The sequence below is a fragment of the Gossypium hirsutum genome, chromosome D10, assembly GCF_007990345.1.
Source record: "Gossypium hirsutum isolate 1008001.06 chromosome D10, Gossypium_hirsutum_v2.1, whole genome shotgun sequence".
Lineage (NCBI taxonomy): Eukaryota > Viridiplantae > Streptophyta > Magnoliopsida > Malvales > Malvaceae > Gossypium > Gossypium hirsutum.
Window position 1 is genome coordinate 48,445,632 of NC_053446.1, and position 12,221 is coordinate 48,457,852.

Sequence of the window (12,221 nt, forward strand, 5' to 3'; positions counted from 1 at the left end):
AATAATTTGTAATTGAGTTTCGACTCTTCGCCTATTAATTATAATATTATTTAATCATGGAGTCATTCCACTATAGTACCATGACTACACTCTCCCTTATTATATACCATTACGAAAGCTACTCATTAAGTGCTCATTCCTTTTTAGGATATCATTAATCTCTTTAGGATAAAATTCGTTCTTCCAGTAAGATCCTATTTATATCATAGTATCCATTACATCTTCTGATATGAAAAATTCAATTACTAACACATAATAATTAAATAATTCATCTTATGACAAATGATTTGTGGCCACTTCCTTTTTCAACAATCATGTAATGCCAATGAGAGGATATCATTTATCCTTATAAGGTTATGATTTTACTGTTGTGGAATGATGCTACATCATGCAAAAGTTGTATACCCAATGTACAAGCTTTCGGTTCCTTATTTATTTGAACTCAGGCTTTTAATACATCAAGTATATGAGTCACACATACATATTTCATTATCTACTCAAGATTAAGGTATACCAGACTATGAACATCTTAAGTGAATAAATCCAAAATGAATTTAGGATAACTCAACTTGGTTCATATATGATGTATTGTTAGTCAAGACAACCACATTTATGTTTCTATCTTCTGTGAATCATTCGTTCCAATACCCAAGACAAGACCAGACAAGATATCTCCTCAATTGGACATGATAGACGACATAATAGTCTTTCAATCAATTTGTTGAATTTCGATTAGACTACGAACTGTTTAGATTATCTACTTGTCTTCTCGTATTATGATTCAACCACATAATACAACATAATATTAGTTAGTCATTAGAAAATCAAAGAGCCAATATTTGCTTATGTTTTGTTTTGCGTGCAAACACCGTTGAGGACAAATATAAATGATATTAATGAGTAATGGAATTTTTTTAAAACAATTTTTGTTCGAAAAATTACAAGTACAAAATGACAAAAAGACTACATTTAAGGCACTACATCTTAACATCAAGTTCATTACCTATTACATATCATAATTCACATTTTTCTATAACAAGTATAATTAAATTATACCCCATGTGATTGCTATAATAACACTTTCCAACATAAAACAATTTACTCTTTCATGGATCAAATAATCTTTATAATTTGAGTATGTATAATAATTATCTTACCTTACATCATCATGCTTTCCACAAACCATACTCATTCACATTTAATGCTCAATTCCACCATTTTAGAATAATTCATATTAATTATCAGCCCTTATTAACCAATTATGGGATCAAGAATAGATACATATATTAACCTCTAACACTCCACAATAGTGCGCACAGGCATTAAATGGGCATAAATGCTCTGATACGTGCAAACATGTTCCCCTAATACTCCATAATGGTGCACACAAGTATAAAAATGTATATACTAATACACACACAAGCGCCAATAGAATGCACATAATTGTCAAATCTTCCTACATCAAAAAACAAAACATATGGCATGTCAATTATACCTAAACCATTTTTAATATTGTTTAATAGGACATTTAATATTAATTTATATTTTAGAAACATTAATCAAGCGTAACTAGTATTTTATAAATCAAGATTCAAAGTCTTGCTCTTAAAGGCAAAAACCAAGACATACATTGTCAAGTATCACAAGCACACTTATATGGTCAACCAAACGACACTGAACAATACCAAATTTTATTATATATTCACAATTTTCAATTATTAGAATCATAACAACAATTTCAATACAAAGCAACCTCATGCATTTACATAAATCCATTTTAAGCACACTCACCATACATAAATTCATTTGAACATAAATCATGTTTTAACAGAAATTATGTAATCACCAACATATCATTATCATCAGCCAATCAAAGCTAAATTACTTAATTGAGTCTACATTACGAAATTTAAATTAAGCTAGCACAAATTGAAAATCGTCACACCGCGATATAATTTTTTCTTTCCTTTATCCTTTGATATCTTGGCTACAACAACCAATCAAAAAGGCATAACAAAGTTAGAAAACATATTTCAAACATTAAAAACACCTACAATTATCAACGAGATGAAATTCAATATAGTAAGACATTTTCTCTTTTTTAATCGAAACTCAAGAGAACTCAAATCTAATCTATCCAAACTTTAAACCTAACATTAGAATCAACATTAAACACTCCTAAATACTCAAATCTCACCGTTCCTTCCTCTTGCAATTTCTAAATGGGAAATTTGCCTAGACAGGCTTAGGTTATTAACCAATTAATGACCTTTCCTTACCAAAATTCTTTTTCCTAGGTTTCACACATTAACCCCACTAATTTTGCTAATATTACAATTTAGTTTCTAAACTTTAATTACTAAAACTCTCAATATTAATTCTAATTAATGCCAAAATGCTAATTTATTAAACTATAATCCTCTATTGTATCCACTCCCGAATACCTTTCGGTTAACTTCTTGAAATGGTTTGGTTTGAGAAATCCGACCAACACCAAATTTTTCGACACAGAAAAATTAGGTCTTTACAAATTGAGTCCAAAGTAGATAATTGAATTAAAATATGATAATTGTTAAATTATTTGGAGTGAAAAATATTTTATAATTAAATGTCTAATAAAATGAACGAATTAGAATTAATTTGTATAAAAATATTTAATTATACAGAGGGAAGCTTAGGACCTTGAGGCTTCGACTAAGGGAGTTCCTTGTTCCTTAAGTTAGCAAAAAGTAGTCTCATATGTACGAGATTTATTATTTTAGAATTTGGAAATAAATATAAACTTAGAAAGTGAGAAGCCAAAAATCCATAGCATGTGTTTCCCCCACTCTATAAGCATATGTAAGCTCGAGAGTAAGAAAGATGGGATTGATTAGAGATCAAATCATATTGATTTGAAAGCTAAAAGACCTCTATAGAGGTTCCCTACAAGATTCACATCTCTTCGGTAGCATCAGATAAAATCATACAATTTATTATAAATATATCACATTCACGAGCAGTTTCTGTTTATTTAAAATTTTTAGAATTCAACTGTAAACTAGTTTCTTGTTTCAAATCTAACAGGAACTACAATTTTCTTATTGTAGAGTAGAATTGAGTGATGGTTTTGGTGCGATGTTAGAGTTTTCTTATTGAACAGTTGGATTGAGTGATGATTGCATAAACTCAATGTTGATTTGATGAGGAAAATAACAGAAGGCTTAACCATGCATTGAGGAGGCTAAAAGAAACTACTGTAGAAGAGATAAAATCATAAACAACTTAGTATAAAATTAGAGGATAAGTTTAAGTTTAAGCTTGAGCAACCCACATAAATATGAAATTAGAGCTTAAGGCACTGAGAAAGTTGAAAGAAACTAGCATAACAAATATGAAACCAAAGCAACATAAAAACAACATGGTGAAGAACTAAAACTCAAGTTCAAGCTTGACATGTTAATGAAGCTAAAAGAAACTAACATAATAGGTATGGAACCAAAAACACGACAAAAAGCCAATACTTAAATTAGAGCTTGATGCCTTGAAGAAGCCAGAAGAAATTAACATAATAGATATGAAACCAATAACAACATGATGAAAAACCATAGCTCAAGAAAGAGTTTGATTCATTAACCAAGTTTAAGCCACCATTGTCATCGTTCATGAGTCATGTTTCATCTTCACTAAATTACTTCCCCGTTTTTACCTTGACCATTATGTTCACCAACCCACCATCTCCATCTTCAACTTGCTAAACTTTCATCATAAGTGGATCCCAGTGTCATCCTCATATAGTTAGAACAAAAGCCATGGTTAAACAACTTACCTACCTGTCACCCAACTCAAGACAAACTTTTCTTACTCACACCTTCGCCCTTGAAACTGAGACCAAGAAGGAAATTTTTGTTTGTTGTTGGCCAACAGTGACGCCGGACAATGGTGAGCGATACTGAGGAGGAGTTCATTTGCAAGTTTAACCTGTAAAAGCATAATCTACCTAGGTATAATCTCACTTTATTGTTAGCATGGTTTCTTATGTTGTTTCAAATGTTATTGAGTTGTTGAATTTCTGCAAACTTAAGGCTTAATGTTGTTCACTGCATATATGTTTTGCATTATATATATATATATATATATTAATAGATGGTATATAAAAATATACATGGTTATTGCTAAAAAAGGTTGACATGCTACTCGTGCAAGCATGATGATAATATATATTGACATGAATGTATGTACATGTGTTGCTTTAATGCAATGTGGCTTGTTTCATAAGTTCAATGTGGCTTTTTGTGGTTATATGTTAGTGTATATTATATGACTTTAGCCTGTATATATACATTATAATATTATTCACATAGATATGTGTATGTATAAGTATACATTTAGAAATCATGTGTTATGCTTAATAAGATTACATGTTTAATATGTTTCTATCATTACAACTTGTATGCATATATATTAAATTGTTGTTCACATTATTCGAGTGATTGTTTATTTGGGACCAATTTTCATAAAAATCATTAAATAATTAAAATAAATAAATAATTCATTTCATTTCTTAAATGATTTTTTAGAATCATTGGGTGTCGTGGACTAATTAATTTCTAAATAAATATATAAATTTTATTTTGTTTTCTAAATGATTTTTCTTAAGTCATTGGGTGCCGCAAACTTATATAATTTATAATATATATATTATATTATATTATGGGATGTGTTAATATCCTTGTATAAGTGTGGACTTGGAGTTGGCCATTAAACTTGGCGAGAGCATGAAGAAGAACATTCGATAAATTGATTTCTCCTTCTTGGCCTCTTCCTTTAATTATTCAAACTCTAAGTGATGAAAGCTATAATCTTTAACATGTAAAGGGATGATCAATTTATAATGATCAACTTTTAATTCAGTACGCCCATCAAATAACAAAATGAATGGATAAATTTTAACTTCTATTCAAAGTAAAACTCTCATCTCCTTTTAATTGGTCACATTATTTTAGACTTAATTGAGTTCACAAAAATGGGCTTAAAAATCTTATATTCTCGCATTTGGCCCAATGAGATAAAATATAAACTTTAATGAAATAAACGTTGAGCGCGCATAAAAATATTAAACTCATCATAATTACCACATTATAGTGAATTGCAAATGTGAGTTATGTTGGTTGTATATGGCTTAAGTCACATACTTCTTTTCATATACTACAACATTACAACTCAATATAATTGATCTTTAAGTAACTATAATGATTTTCTTGTTTTAAATAATTTTAAAAATTATGTGCACACAATCATAATAAACATGAAATATGCCCATTTTATTTCAGAAACATCATAATTGAGCTCAAAGTGTCAAGATATCATAAAATTTCATTCATCAATACAACTAAGATCCATTCAATGTACACGTTTTTTAGATGTCTTTGGTTGTAAGTCTTTAGTTAACGGATCTTCAATAATAAGATCAATTTTGATATGCTCTATAGAAACTCTTTGTTTTTGAACTTCCTCCTTAACAACAAAATATTTTAGTTTCATATATTTTGCACCTTTGGAATGTTTACCGTTTCTGGAAAAAAAATACTGCTGCGGAACTATCATAATAAATTTTCATAAGATTGGAATGGTGTTGACTACCTAAGTCTTGAAATAAAGTTTGCTTCCATCATATGACAGATTGTTTAACACTTTCCCGTGATACCTTCAATAAGTAAAAATAAATAGCCAAAAGTGAACTTTTATTGTCAAGACATCCAACAAAATCAGAATCTGAGTAGTCAATCACTTCCAACTTATTAGATCTCCTATACATGAGCTTCTAATTCTTTGTTAGGAATAGTAACATTGTGATAATCTAAAACCCTAATTAACAAAGGAAAGATACATAATATATCTATAATTTTTCTATTATATAAAATTTAAAGCACATGTAAAATCTTTAAGATATGCAAATTAAATCCTTAGAATTGCATAAACAATTATTTTAGAATCTTTAGAATAATATGATTTTTACAAGTTTAAGAAATATATGATGTAGAATTAGTGTTCGCCATTAAACTTGAAAAAAACACTCGGTAAATTGATTTCTCCATCTTGACCTCTTTCTTTAATTACACAAACCCTAAGCAATAGAGGCTATAATCTTTGATGTGTTTTTCTATGCGTAACCCTAATAGATAGAGGGAGGATTAGTTTATAATGATAAACTTTTAATCCGGTACATCCATCAAATAACTAGATAAAGAATTTAACTTCTATTCAAAGTAAAACTCTTATCTCCTTTAAATTAGATCAAATTATTTTAGACTTAATTAGGTTCACAATAAAGAGCTTAAAAATCTTACAACCGTTTTTCTTAACAGGAGTTGTGAGGGTGCTAATATCTTCCTCACATGTACTCACTTTCAAACTCGATTTTTGTTTTGAAGAACATAAATTACCTTTTTAATTTAATTTAAATTAACAATAGGCTGAGATGAAGAATAATATTTGCGAAATGTGAAGCAACATCAATGTGTGATACGAGTCACAAAGGCCTAACTCAAGCCCAAGAACGTGATGGGCTCAAATTACCACAAGGCCCAATAACGAGGTCAAAGGCCAGGCAAATGCGTATGAAACTAAATGGAACCGTTCAAGACTTCATTAGTAAAGCCTTAGACGCGTATACAAAGGAAAAAGAAAATCAAGATTCACTTTCTTGTTTTCAGGAAAATCAAGAAACCGAATCTTGGTCCAATTTTGCTGTTTTGAGCGATTTCAAGAATCAAGAAAATCAAGATTTCAAATCTTGGAAATCTTGGTCCAAGAAACCGAATCTTGCAGTTAAGGCGCATTGGATCTCAGTTACGAGCATCAACGAACCAATTTTGGGAGAGAATGGATTACAAGCCCAAGTTCTTGAAGATACGACCCAATAAGATGTTCCAAGCCCAACCAAGAAGTTTAAATTAGACTTAGTTGAAAATCAGGCCAAATTGTCAAAGTGGCCCAATTTGTTAAATTTTAATTCTTTAAAATACTTAGTTTTAATTTTTAAACCTTATGAATAAAATTTTATGTAAAAATTCAGTCCAAGAGGCCCATTTAAAGGCCTTGGACGAAATTCCCTTGATAGTCAACAATTAGGTTTTTTTTTTAGTTTTCCTAGTAGGGCTAGGAAAGTAGTTAGAAGGCCTATATGTATGGCTTGGCCGGCCACCCTTAAGACATTACATTGAATTCAAATTTTTTTTAGTGAAAATTCTCTTTGAGTTTATCCAAGAATTCTCTTTTGAGTTTTCTTTAGAAGTAGTTTTAAAAATCTTTCTAATTGTGGGAACCATCTTCAGCCTTCTTCTTGCCGTGTTTTTACATTGGAGGGTAGATTCGAGCCGTTTGAAGGGAGTTGTGAAATCTTTCTTGATTTCAAGGCTTCTTAGGACTTAATTATCTTTCTTGCTGTTTGTTCTTCTTTAATTATTTTTATTTGTGCCGAATTGTTGATTAACTTGGTGTGATTGTTCTTGTTGTGTTTTCAGCCATTCCAAGCTTCAAGAATCTGTTTTGGCAACATTCTTTGGCGTAAATAAACATTCAGCTTTTGGGAGTCTTTCTGAGTTAAATTTTGGTTTCTTTGCTTCCAAGAAACCCTATTAATAAGTGTTTTGACTCTTGGCTGATTCTTTCTTGTTTTGGGTTGTTTCTTTATAGATCTTTTGCTGCTAATGTTAATTTTCTATTTCTGTTTCAGATCCAAGTGTCTATAGTTTTTGTAGGACGTTTCCTATGACTTGACAACTCGATCTTGGTCCACGCGCAACCCTCTATCAATGTGACTTCAAACTCGCGCTTTATGTTGTTCAACTTAAGTCTAATAAAGAAGGGAGTATTTAACATATGAAACCACAACATTTTGCCTTGAGGCCAAGGGAGGTGCAGAACGAGTCTAAGTTCCACAACAAATATTTCTATATTCTTTTGAAATTTAAAATTTAGTTTTTATATTTTAATTTCGACACAATGAGTCCATGTAAAATCTTGGTCTTTCCGTCTCTTTTTGCCGTTAAAGTTAAAGATGTCAAATGTAAAATAATTTTTTTAACCTTCAAAATTTGTATTTTTATCAATTTAGTTCTTCCCCTTTAAAAATACATAAAAATAATTTTTTTCATATATTAAATAAAAAACATAAAAAATTTAAAAATCATACATTTTTTAAAAAGTAACAAATTATGGAAAAATAAAAACTCTTTAAAGTTTAAAAGAAATATAAATTTCAAAATTCAATGTTATCTAAATCGGACTAGGAATCGACTAGTGTTTTGATCCAGTGAGAAGTAAAAAAAAATGGTTAACTTGCAAATCAGTACAAACCAATTGAACTAAGCTAAAAATTGGTTGAACCAATAGTTGAATCGATTCCTATCTGGTCTAACCAATTAGTTCCTAAAACGATCGGTCCAAATAAAATAAATTATTAAAAATAAAAATTTATAAAAATCGGGTCAACTGCCAATTTAACATGTTTTTTTAACTCAGGACCTCTCACTGGATCAATACCCAGCCAGTTCCTAGTCTAATAGGTCCAGTTTAGATAACATTAAATTTTGTAATTTTTTATATTCTTAAAAGATTTTAATTTATTTTTTTATTTTGAATTGTAAACCATTTTTATTTTTCATTTTTATATATTTTTTAAAATATAATTTTTAAAATTTTATGTTGTTTAAATTATGAATTTTTTATTTAAAAAAATACTTCTAAAGGGTATGAACCAAATTGACAAAAATTATCAATGTTGGGGACTAAAATTTTTTAAAAATTTTAATAACCGGTTAATATGAACCGATACATATTAATTTAATCATGCTAAAAATTCAATTGAACTAACAATCAAACCGATTTTTATAATTTTATAATATTATAATATTTTAGATTCTTTAATAATATTTGTTAAATAATCAGCCGTTCTGGAAACCCATTAGTCAAATGAATTCGAAATCGGTTAAATTGCATTTTCAACCAATTTGTACCATTAGCAGGTCAACCGATTTTTTACCTCTAGATTGATACCTTAGGTGGTTCTCGGTCAAACCAGTCCGACTGGCTAGTTCAATCCGATTTAGATAACATTGAGCTTTAGAATTTTTATATCTTAAAATCAATTTTATTTTTTTATTTTTTGAATTTTAAAGCTTTTTTGAAAATTTTTTCATAACTGTTTATTATTTTGAAAACTATAATTTTTTTATTTTAAAAACTATAAGTTTCTAAAATTTTATGTTTTTATTTAAAATTTAAAAATTTTATGTACTTAATGACCAAATTGATAGAAGAATATAAATATTGATGGCTAAAAAAGCTATTTTATCTTTGATATAGAGATTTACAACGCGTTTGGTTGGGGGGAATGCATGCGTATTCCCCTATGCAGCGGGCCCACTGGTAAACGACCGTTTGGTTCGCTGTAACCCCATTCCGCGTGTAATCGGTTACGCCTCTATGCATTTATGAAGCGTAATAGGTATTACGCCCCTTCATCCCCGATTGCCTAATCCGCGTTTTCCCCTTTTCTGCTATTTCGTTTTTTGCCCTCGTCCTCAACATTCTGACCGACGCCTCCTTGCATAGGTAATTTCTTTTCCCTTCCACTCAGCCCGTCATCAATTTGAGTTTAGGGTTTCTTTGATTTTCTTCATTTTATCAAGAAGGAGGAACCGATTTGTTGTTTTATTTTCACTGTTCACTAACCCAAATCGATTTCCCTTTTCTCATTTCAGACATCTTCTTCATCGCACTCTTCCCCGATTTGCATTCAACCGGTTAGTTTTCCAGAGGTTTTTCCAAAGTTTGTATTGTATGTTCGATTGAAAGACATAATTTTAGGGCTAAATAGTTTTATTACAGAAAATTGAAGAAAAAAAATTGAAATAATTGTAATCTTTGTTTCGGTTCTTGCCTGTATTGCATTATTTGTTTCAGTTAATCGATTTCCCTTTTCTCATTACAGGTTGTTGTTCATCGCACTCTTCCCCGATTTCCCTGGTTACAGGTTAGTTTTCCAGAGTATCAAATTCTTTGTTTTTGTTACGACTTGGTCTGTTTGGAACTTTCAACTATATTTACGCCCCCATTACTACTTCCAATCCCCAAACAATCTTTGATAATGAAGTAAAGCCGGTTAAGCTGAAGTGGTAACAACAAAAAGAAGAGTGAAAATAAAATTTTAATTTTCTTTTAATTGAAGATATCCTCCCCAAGTAAAACTCCTCTGCGATTTGTGAAGAGAAACTTGAGGGGACGAATCTGCTCTCCCTTGCTATTCCTACTTAACTGCTTTCGATATTTTGTTTTTGTTCTTTGGCATGCTAATGAGCTTTATGATTGTTTAGAATTAGACATATATGATTGTTTAGAAGTAGAGGCATAGTTTTTAATAGAACTTAGACCAGAAGCTGTCATTAGCTCTCCAAAGGCTCTGAAATCTGAAATCAAATTCCAAACAAATATTATTTGCATAATTTTAGTTGTTGTTGCGTCTTGGTCTGTTTGGTCTGTTTATATTTTGTTGTTAGTAATGCTCTGCTCTTTTGGCTAGATTTGATTCCAGTTTGCTTAGCTTAGGTGGAATGGTGTTGGGTTTGATAGATATCTTACATCTGATACATGGAAGATTGTTGTTTCTTTTCCTTTGTTATGTAATCAAAGTTAATAAGCTTCTACTTTATTGATGTTTATACCTTGTGCGCTTCGTGAATTCTGGTTTAACCTCTAAAATCTGCTTCTAAAATTGTGTCTTGTGCTAAATGTCTTCTAAAATCAGAGTCTGATGTTTATACCTTGTGCGTTTTGGATTCCATAACTTTTGAACGCCAGGCTTAACTGCAGACTTGAGGCAGTGAGCAATTACGGCTTTGTTTTCTAAGTTAGCTTAATGACTGATCCAGAGTTGTAAGTTGCCATTTAAATTCAGACAGTTTTGTGATACTCTGCTGTTGTTTGAAAGAGTTTACAATGGAAAATGTTGTTAGTGTTGTTTTTTCAATTTAGATATTAGCTTCTTGTTGTTAGTGACTAGAAGATGAAACTGTAAATTGTTGCGTCTGTTTTGTTATTGTTCTTGATATGTTCTGGTTCCTGCTTGTTTTGGGGATTATTAATTGCAAGTATGGTAGGATATAGTTATGTTATTCTTTAGATTTTGAAATGAAATGCTGTAAATGAGTTACTTGAGCTAGAGGTAGATATTCGATTAAGGGTTAATTATGTTGTTTTCTATTAAAGACTCAAATAATTATTGAATTATTTTACAAGGATTTTTTTTAGATAATAAGCTCTCTGTTTTTAAATTTGTATCAACAATCAAATTTCAATTTCGATGCTTATATAATGTCCAAATTTAAGATTAAATCTTTATATTTTAATTTCTAATATAATTTGGTACATCAATATTAGCTTAGATACTTTAACCGATTAAAATGCTAATGCAAATTTTTATACTTGATAATAATATTCAAATTTCTTATTTAATTCGAATTGCTTATAATATTATTTTCAAAGAAATTATCAAATTATAAAATGACACTCAATTGACATAATTATTCATAAAAAGTTTATTCCTTTTCAAATGCGTATAATGTTAATTACTCATGTTTTTGTTGCATCAACTGAGAAAATGTTCTCAAAATTAAATTGATAAAATCTTACTGAAGATTAACAATATCTCAACAAAAATTGAATGAATTAACTATTTTATTAATTGAAAAAGATATCTTAATTGAGATTTATTATAATAATTTTGCATATCTAAAGTCTAAAAAATAAATTTTAAATAAACATTTATAATGTTTATTTAATAGTTAGTTAACTAATTTGAAGGTCTAATTTTACAATTTCTCTTTTTAAGTTTTTAGAAATGTTGAGACACATTAGGTAAATATATTAACAATTTAAGTTTTGATAATGTGTAATTGCAACTTCAGGGGATTGATACTGAGTTTTATTTTTAATATGTTGCAGTAATGGCTCGTCTGCCTTTAATTGCACAAAGTGTGAGGCGTAAAAGAATTGGTGTTGCATTGACAATATGGTTGGAAATCTGTAGAATTGCGATTTGGTTCTTATTTAGAATGGGTGCCAGCCTTAGCCTACATACTTATAGACCAAGGATTATATCCTATACCTTAGATTTTTATGCAAAACGAGATTATGTGAAAAGGCTTGTATACGCTAGTGACGAGACTTGTATTGAACAA